General features: G+C 35.7%; 1 pseudogene; it reads right to left on the bottom strand.

The window, feature by feature from the left end:
* Positions 1–774: 774 nt before the first annotated feature.
* On the bottom strand, positions 775–10,162 carry LOC133192398 (uncharacterized; annotated as a pseudogene).
* Positions 10,163–10,892: the final 730 nt, after the last annotated feature.

Here is a 10,892-nt window from a genome sequence, read left to right on the forward strand (position 1 = left end):
CAAAGGGAAATCGTACCTGGATGTACTAGCAGGGTATGGTGTGCTCGTGATAGAAATCCTATCTGGCTCACCATTATCAGTTCTTCTTAAATCGCTACGATTGTCAGGCCTAGTATACATATTTGGTAGGGTGCTCGTCCTAACAGTATTTGGTCTTGCGCCCTCACTCGTGTAATCTTGGTCATCAATGGTAGTCCGCCTACTTTCAGGCAGTCCTGAATCTCTGGCGGCTGTCCTTGCTTGACTTTTATTAATACTAGCCTGAAGCCTACTTAACTCCTGCTCTAAGGCAGTCATCTCAGCGTTCATGTCACTTTCAGACATATCAATAATTTCAAAAATAAATTACTCGTCAAAAATCAACAAAGACAAAAAGATAACATATATAAACTTTAATGATTAAATGCAACCCCAAATCCCACCGCTGCCACAAAATTTTTGTAACGTATTTACATTAAACACAGGGGTCGTACCTGGTCAATTCCAGGGTTTGGGGTGTTCAACAATAACTGATTAAAAACTGATTGGTATGATTTAAGTGGACTGCCCGAAATATACAAATATGTCCTAACCTTATCTAGGTAAAATGAAATTAACTAGTAAATCACCATAATAATCAGAGGCAAGCGACAATTAATTAACTGGTAGTCCTAACCTAACTCTAAAATAAGAGCCCAGTCGCCCTCGGACTACCGCATATACTGTAGGATGCCTTATTCAGGACGGACAGTATATGTGATAGCCCTTCAACCACTACACTCACTGTAGGATGCCTTATTCAGGACGGACAATGAGTATAGCAGCCTGGACAGACTGGTCAGCCAATGCAGACGAGCTAACTTTATGGCTAGCCTCTTTACTGAAGGACAACCTCTTCGTGGCAGGCCTTATATCTGGTTTGTCAAACCTCAAATGGCCTTCCAAATTCACTCTCAAACTGTAACACAGGCGAGGAATTAATAACCGTAACTACTACACTTACACTCGTCTTCGCTGCTCGGCTTGGTCTTCACAATAACAACAGACGACTGCGAAGTCTCGGTATATATACCCTACTAATGTCACGTGATGTCAACAGTGACTAATTGAGAAATCCGCATGGTCGTACCTTAAAATTCCGTAATCATTACATTTGTACTATGTTTTGAGACCTATAGAAAACAAATGGGATTTATGACACTATTTTTTTTATGTAATACATACATATCATCATGATTTTAACTTACCCTAAGAGTTATGTTTCCTTGTGAGTTGGCAGTTTGATGTATAATATTATAGGGAACAAACTTTCCCTCTCCAATACTGTACCCAAGCCACATTCTTATCCCAGTATCCTCAATTTGAAGTTGTTAAAATGTTGATATTAGGAATAGCACATTTTTTTTCATATTCTGGCAATCAAAATTGATTTCAGCCGTATACACGTGTGTATTGAATACCACCACAACTCTCGAGAGCTATTTTTAATTCTTCAGCAGTGGTTATATCATGTCCTTCATTGCCATATCGTTTAGCATGAAATTTCATAGGAGCTGTTCGTCTATCGCAAATGTCTTTCCCACTTTGCACTTCGCTAAAATCATATCGACATATGTGTATTCCTGTTCTTTCAGATATTCCATATATGGAAGCAATCAAGGGACTACAGTGATAACAGCAGCATTATCACTTCTGAGATAAACTCTTGCTATCTTGCTGCTCTGAGTTTTGATGCATTGAAGAAGGTTCTTCAGTATTGAAGCAACTACAAACCAACCCTGGGGTACATGTATTCTATTGAATAGATGCACATAGCAATCAGTACTTATTTGAGTTTTTTTTCATTGTGTGATAGCACAACACTGACATGCCTGTTGATGCCTTTTTTCCCATAAAAATCAGTTTGCTTTTCTCTGTCAATCCATGGAAGAAATTTCATCGCCCAATCCATGACTATAAGGGCTTCATTTTCTTCAAGTTTTTCCAATATTGCTGTTTTTGCAGTTTCCTGATTTACTGTTCTCAAAATATGCTGCTTCCACTAGAAAATCTTTTCTTTACACAGTTGAAAGTCACGTACGAATTCTGCACGGACTTCATTAGTGGGATACTGTCCATCCAGAATGATTTGCTCAAGATCATCAATCACTGATGAAATATTTGGACAGAATTAACAGCTTTCTTAATGTAAAGGACAGCAAGTCTTTGATAGAGTGGCAACAGTTCCATGACTCAGAGAGTATTGTATACAGTGATCAGGAACTTGTGAAGACTCTCGAACATGCTACTGATAATCATAAGAGAGGTATCGCTTCGCTGCGTGTAATCTGGACTCAATATCCAATGAAAAATATTGAAATGATATTAAATAATGCATGTTTTAATAAAACAATGTTAATTTACATGCAATATTTTAAGTTTTGTATTCTAGTATAGTGCACCACCATGGCACATGATTCAAAAAATAATTGTTTATCACAAAGAGATGAGTATGCATGGAGGAAAATCATGTCAACCGTAGTACAAAGATCTCACTGTGAAGTACATTTAAAAAAGTACATAATTTTTACCTTGAACACATTTTCTCTCGTATTTACACTGCATGCCATCATGTTTTCTGATAACAGTTTTAGTCTGTCAAGCGATGTCATGCCATCCGCTGTTGTACTGTCTAACCCACACAAGCTTTTTTTCTGGCTGGTTGAGCACTGCCTTAGAATGTAGTACAGGCTTGATCTTTTTAGTGCTGGAAATTTTACTTCTGTGCAATATGCAAGATATGTAGCTATGATTCTACTACCAATCACAGTACGTATAACATCAGGAATGTGTACTTTCTGGCCTGTTGAAAGATTTATGACCCTCTCTCCCAAAGCCACATCTTGGATAAATTGAGTCTGGGAGATGAAGCTGATGAAATTCTGCACTTTGCCTGTGGGTAGCTTTGATGTAACTGATGAAGTTGTAGAAAGCTGATCAAGTCTGTTTACCATGGCATACTTCCTAGCAGAGTCTATCTTATGTTTTGTCAAACTGGTTATAGCACTGAAAAGTGTTTCTTTGCAGTACTGGTTTACTAACAGGGATAAAATCTGCCGCTTCAGAAATGGAGAGGAAGCTTCCTGATATGTTGCAACCATGGAGCTGAAGAAGTCATCATCATTGTCAGGTGCAGAATGTTTCTGAGTTATTTCTTTAAGCAAAATATTGGACTGGAGTGGGATAATAAGTTCCGCAATTTCCCTTATTACTTCCATTGTTTTTTGTCTATAATAGCTCTCGGAAGCTTCCTCCCATCTTGAACTCAACTGAGATCTGAAGAAGAAATGGTCAAATGAATAAATGGACTTGAAACAATGGGCATGATTAAATAGCACAAGAATACAAAAGAATTATATCACTCAACTCAAATTGATCAAAATAAAATACAACACCACATTAACTCCTTTTCACAAATTAAGAGACACCATTTTTAAAAGTCCCAAAACATTTCCATTAACAACAGCTTTCCAAGGATGGAGTGCACTAGAGCCCACAATAAATGTTTGAAATTAAGGTATGTCACTCATCAGCTTTTTAGCTCACCTGAGCTGAAAGCCCAAGTAAGCTTTTCTTATCACATTTTGTCTGGCGTCCGTCTGTCTGTCTACCTGCCCATCTGTCTGTCCGTTTGTAAACTTTTCACATCTTCGACTTCTTCTCAAGAACCACTGGGTCAATTTTGACCAAACTTGCCTCAAAGCATCCTTGGGTGAAGGGGATTCAAGTTTGTTCAAATAAAGGGCCACACCCTCTTTCAAGGGGAGATAATTAAGAATTGGTGAAAATTTGGTGTCATCTTTCAAAAATCCTCTTCTCAAGAACCATTATCCCAGAAAAGTTGAAACTTGTGTGAAACCTTCATTACGTGGTGTAGATTCAAAGAACAAGCTTCACTTAGGGCCTTCTTTGGCCCTGTGAGTTTCTGGAAAACTGAAACTGCTTAGTTTTAGTTGACAATGCATCAAATTTCATTTAGACATTTGGCGATTGCGAATCTACAAAAAATGACGTAATTTTCTGGCTAGCCAATGTATTATGACGTCATGAAATGCGTCATTTTCCTCATATCCTGAACAATTCTACAAAAACAGCCAATTTTTAAAGCTATTTTTCGATATTTAATCTCTGATCTAAAACATCGTTTCTGTGGATTACAAAACATGTTTTATTTTTTAGATCAGAGGGTGCGCTCATATTATTTTTCTTCTCTGAAAGTACTTAAATATACCCGTTTTCCTTAAAATTCAAGAACATTGCAATTTCATAAAGCTTGTTTTCCAAGATCTGGACTTTAAGGAGAAAAATTTTAATAGGAAATGAAAGAACTAAGTCTCTACTTTATCTTGATGTTTAAAATGGAACACAAGGTGTTAGTCAATAAATTGGTATATCTACAGGGTCATTTTATGCATAAAGTGAACCTAGCTCTTTCCTCAAACCATGACACCCGGGGGTAGGTTGGGGTCATAATGGGGGATCAAAACTTTACATAGGAATATATAGGAAAATAACTTTAAAAATCTTCTCAAGAACAACAAATCCATTATTAGTCATATTGATAAGGAATAATCCTCAGGTAGTGTAGATTCAAGTTTGTTCGAATCATGACCCCCCATGCCCCCCATGGGACCACAATTGGGATCAAAGTTTTGCACAGGAATATATAGGAAAAAATCTTCTCAAGAACAGAAAAGCCATGTTTAGTCTAAATGATATGGAAGCATCCTCAGGTAGTGTAGATTCAAGTTTGTTCAAATGGTGACCCCTGGAATTAGGGAGGGGCCAGAATGGGGGATCAAATTTTTATAAAGGAATATACAGGAAAAAATTTTCTGCTCAAAAACAGCAAAGTCATTTGTTATATTGATATGGAAGCATCCTCAGGTATTTTAAAATTCAAGTCCCCCATGTACATTTTTCAATACTGAACTGATTTTTGCTTTTTCCTAGCCACCTCAGGTGAGCGATGTGGCCCATGGGCTTCTTGTTTAAAAGAAAAGTTCAGTCAGAACTTCTCACTTCAAAACTATTTATGACAATTCAATTTTTATACATATTTGAATTAAACAATCCAAGTCGTAAAACATTCACTTTAAAAAAGGGTCACAAAATCCTGTTTGTTGATAAAGGGAGGTAAAAATGCCTATGAGTACTGCGATTAGACACATAAATTTCCCATTTCCCTCGTGTTTTGTGTGTTAAATACACGTTTTTAGTAAGTGATGAATGGATTATACTTTGATATTTATAAAATTAATCATTTTATCTTTCCATTGATATATAGATGTCTATGTAACAAGCCTTCATATTATTTTTTATAGGGGTCAGTTTTGCATGTCCCTCATATGGAAACATCGTAATAACGTCATACATTACACTGTGTTTTGCACCCTTAATGAATGTCATAATATGACATTTTTCTTCATTTATTTCCCTTTAGGTCACAGAAAATTGCTATTTTAGTTTTATTTAATGTACTAAACAATTGAGTATAGGTTCATGTTGACATATTGACATTTTATCTGGTTTAATGCATTAGAAACACATTTCATATCTTCAGGTTACATTTTAGATACCTCGCTCGCTACACTTTAAAATTCAAACCCTCAGTTGCAGATACAGGAAAACACAATTTTAATAATTATTATATTATTGTTTCAGACTGCTGGATTCTTTATATCTCTTTTTAAATCCTTCAATGTACTTAGCATGTGTAAAGCATATGAAACTCCCTTTAGACCAGAGGAGCGACAGTTTCTGACTTCAAAAGTCTACAGATATAATGTCGTAAATGGTTGTAACATCTGGTATGGAATGACAGATGGTTATGCCATTCTAAGGCCACATTTCCGACATAAAAGACAAATTTTTACTGTTCACAGACTCATTTATTTTTGGAAAACAACTGCCACTTTTCAAATAAACAGCATCATGTCTCAAACTTGTGTCATGAGAAAAAGTGTATTCATATAAAACATTTATCTCTCGAACCAGGCGATATCGTGCACCGTATTCGTTGCAAGCATGCGAAGACATGTTTTGTACATGATGGTTTTAAAAATTGTATATTTAGATCGGTAAGAAAAACACGGGGAATGTTTTCAGTTTACTGTTTGTTGACATTTATTCCATAATTGTGAATTTCACTCAGTTCATTGCATGCATTTGAATACAAAGACCCTTGTTTAATTTTTCGATTACTTTTTCTACATTTTGCAAGATATCGTTGTATTTTATATTTCACTGCTTTCTTTTTCTGTGAATGATACAAAGCCAGTATATCCTTTCGAGTGATAAAACGAAAGAAAGGAGCACGTTTTGAAAAATTTAATCCAAGAGGGCTAAATGCCAAGAATACTGATGATTTCCCTGTTCCAAATGTACATGTAGATGAATGACAGGCTGAATGGCATAGACCATGAAAATTTCTTTTATAGAGCAAAGATTTTGGTGCATATGTGAAAACCCTGTGATGCAAGCTTTCGCATTGATTGGTTGTATGTAGAAGTGACATTTTATTTAAAATCTCCAAAGACAGGGATTTGCTTAATACTGATTCTAGCTTTCGACGGTCTTCAGCGGCGAGGTCTAAGTAGTTTCCGTATGGCAGAAACTGCATATTGAATGACTCCAAGTGAGCATGGCATGCTGAAGATCTTTTCCCGCTGAAACAGTCAACAATGTTTTAACCGCCATTAGTGCCTTGGGTGCAAAAGTGTCTGGCGTGTATTTTTTTTTTAATGCGTACAAGCTCGAGTCTCCCCCGAGAACGAATACATGTTGCCAATTTTTGTCGAAAAATGTCTTGTTGATAACTTGCCGGAAGTTTCGAAAAACATTTCCTTTTAACTTTTCTCTGAATTGTACGTAATCTATGTACAAAACATTGAAAGTACATGATAGTGGTGCCATTTTTTCCCAAATTCTTTAACAACTTTGCCTATTTGTGCACCTGCATCACTTATCACAGAATTTATTGTGAGTATATTGGCATCGTGAATTTTCTGTAAGTTTTGTTAGCAAGTTTGGCTTCACTTGAAGAAATGGAGTCCTCAGTATTATAAGTTGGAGAACATACTTCATGGTTACAGCTGTTAATTTTTGAACATAATTTATTTGCTGTTGCCATTGCAATGGGAAGATTATGTCCTGTGATCTTTTCAATAATTGGACTGAATGATTACGTAGCTGCTTCATAGCCAGCTTGGTTGCGGTAGTTGTAGCATGTGTCTGTTTCTACGTCCACAAGCTTTCCTTTACCAAGGCAGGTTGCCACTTCCATGGCAATTTCTGATTTGAAATCATTGCGTTCTCATTAATTACAACCATTTTTTCACATTGTTTAGTGATTTTAGTGTTAATATTTTTTAAACATGAACTTCTAATATCAAGAAATGCCATTAGCATTTGTACGTCTGAGCTTCCCATTTTTTAATTTAGTGTTGCCACTGACAGTCCTTCATTCAGACATCCTGCTGATGGACCTCTATTGTTTTTTCTTTTACACTCCATGTACAACTTACAGGCTTCGTATCAAACAAACATTTGCTACAACTGGTTTGTAGAGATACACACATTCCTTTTCTCTGTTGACACCACCCGGTCTTTTACAGTTGTGACTCATGCACAGTGTTATATAGTCTTGCAATTTCGCAAAGTTCACAATTATATTTTCAGTAGATTTTTCACATGTTTCATTATCTGCTGTCTGTTTTATTTTTGGTCGTAACTTGCACGGAACGGTGTTAGGTGACCCATCGTACTTCCTTGAGGCAGCTTCATAGACGGCCTTATCCGGACGACGTACAGTGCTGTTGACTGAGGTGTCGCGATCATCTCTGCTTGAGCACCTCTTATCCTTATTTCAAGATTGGTGTCCTTTTCTAAAGATATTGGTGTGACTCTTCTTTTTTCTTGCTGACTTACGTTTATCAATTGGAGGCATGTTATTATTTAGTTATTAAATTATTATACAGTGGTCACATGTTCATGCTGCATGTATGATGATAATACTGTGATATCGATGTGTTACATTATGACGTCACAGATTGGATTGTGATATATTATTTTACATTGTGATGCATTTGCATTGTGATGTCAAAGTGTGACGTCAAAGTCAACCAAGAAGCTTCATGAGGTCATGACCTTGAAGATAATTGTTCATGATTGAGAATACAACCAGAGATATTTGATAATATAAATATATGTATATATGACATTGAATAATGGTTTTTTGTCGTGTTGACACAGTCCGGACTTTTGGGACAATCTGTCAATTTAACACAGTGTCTGTTTCACATTAAAATTATCCCTGAATTAGCTTTTTAAATTCATATTCTAACATGCCATTAACAGTAAAATGCTGAATTTGCTCATTGGTGTTCATTTTATTAAATAAAGTAAAACTTGTAATTGATAGTCATTGTTACAACGCGAAATGTAATAACAACGCAAAATATAATAAACTGAGATTATAACATTTTGTGTTATTACATTTTGCGTCGCAATCAACGCAGAATATAGTAACGCAAATTGTAATTACACGATTTTTGGATTATTACTTTTTGCGTTGTTACATTTTGTGTTGGGATTAATGCAAAATGTAATAATGTTCTTTTTGCTTGTTATATTTTGCGTTTTTATTTTTTGCGTCGAGGACAACGCAAAATGTAATAAAACAAAATACAGTAAAACATAATATAATATTTTTTTGTATTGTGTTCAACACAAAACATCACAAAATGGATTTAAACATATAACAATTTGGGAACTCGCTTTGCTAAATAGACAGACACACAAACGTTATAGCTTTTATGGACATTACTAAATCTAAATGTATCTTTTTTTCTAACTCTATTTCTAATATTTTTATTGCATACTTATAAAACATTTAGTTAACTTTGATTGATGACATGTTTATTTATAAAGCAGTCTGAATTATATATCCAATCACTGACATTCTTAATAACCAAAGATCGACCATGGATCCTTGAAAAGCTCTTGATGTGCATGTACACGTGATTGTGTGCATTGGTTAGCAAATAAGAAGTATATGTGTGTGTGTCTGGCGGGGAGAGGCGGAATGGGATGGGGTTATTTTCTTATGTTGATCATTGTATTTTTATGCACAAGCAGAAACCATCCATTTTATTATTGGTTTTTGTTGGTCTACTATGTACGAGATTTGTAAATCAGTTTGAAATCTTAATTGTCAAAAAAAAAACCTCCCTGCATATACCTATCAAAAAGCAAACTGATACACAGATTAACGAATTACTCCCCCCCCCTTACGCACAGACGCGCGTGCACGCACGTTCCTTATTTGAAACACCTATGATTTGAATATCAACTGATTTTCAATGGCTAATGAAATCAATATATGAAATCAGATCTAATGTAATAATTAGCAATTTAGAGATTGAAATACAGAAGTATTTTTTTTTCCTTTGAGGTAGATAACAATCCAGGGGCTTTTTCCCAGAGAAAAGGATAATAGGTAGGGATTTTAATTTTCTGCTATTTATGGGAAGTGTACTTGAAAATCGCATTTCTTTTGTTTTTGTTTGCATAAAGTAGAGTCTTATCTTAATATTAAATGAAAAAATATGCATATATTTTTATGCCCCCGTATCGAAGATTCGGGGGTATATAGTTTTTGCCCTGTCCGTCCGTCCGTCTGTCTCTCTGTCTGACCGTTTGTCCGCAAAAACCTTAACATTGCCCATAACTTTTGATTGGTTGAAGGTATGGCTTTCATATTTCACATATGTATTCCTTGTGACAAGACCTTTATTCGGGTACCACCATATTTGACCTTGGAGTTTGACCCAGTTTTGCAAAATTTTACCCAACTTTAACCTTGGCCATAACTTTTGAACAATTAGTACTAGGGCTTTCATACTTCACTTGTGTAATCCTTGTGACAATACCTTCCTTTGGATACCAACAACTTTGACCCTTTGACCTTGACCTTGGAGTTTGACCTACTTTTGAAAAACTTTAACATTGGCCATAACTTTGGTGCTAAGGCTTTCATACTTCACATATGTAATCCTTGTGACAAGACCTTTCATTGGATACCAACAACTTTGACCTTGACCTTGGAGTCTGACCTACTTTTAACTACTCTAACCTTAGCCATAACCAATGAACTGTTAGTGCTAGGACTTTAATACTTCACATATGTAATCCTTGTGACAAGACCTTCCTTTGGATACCAACAACTTTGACCTTGACTTTGGACTTTGACCCTCATTTGGAAAATTTTAATCTTGGACACAACTATTGAAAAGTTGGTGCTAGGGCTTTCATATTTAAAATGGTTTTCCTTGTGACAAGACCTTCCTTTGGATACCAACAATTGTAATCCATTGACCTTGTCCTTGGAGTTTGACCTACTTTTAAAAAATTTTACCCTTGGTCATAACTTTTGAACGATTGGTGCTGCGGCTTTCATATTTCACTTGTATATTTCTTGTGAGAAGGCCTTTCCTTAGGCAACATTAATTTTGACCTTGATGTTTGACTTACTTTTGAAAAAACTTTAACCTTTGTCATATCTATTCAATGGTTGCTGCTAGGGCTATCATATTTCACAGGTATATTCCTCTAGACAAGACCTTACTTTGGGTACCAACATATTTGATTTGCATTTGAGAAAGTTTTACCTTTGCTATAAGTTGCCATACGGGGGCATCAGTATTACACAAACACATCTTGTTTTAGAAAAAAAAATCTGTGCGACATTTTAATAGTGGGAGGTAACTCTCAAAACATCCGGTTTTCACACGTGCAGAATTGCATGACTTGAATAGCTCTTTCAAGAGCTGGAAAATGTACCCTAAAAGTACACACTACTGGCCCAAATAATT

This window comes from Saccostrea echinata, unplaced genomic scaffold (assembly GCF_033153115.1).
Source record: "Saccostrea echinata isolate AGI-Se365-2 ecotype Australia unplaced genomic scaffold, CSIRO_AGI_Sech_v1 ptg000025l, whole genome shotgun sequence".
Taxonomy (NCBI): Eukaryota; Metazoa; Mollusca; class Bivalvia; order Ostreida; family Ostreidae; genus Saccostrea; species Saccostrea echinata.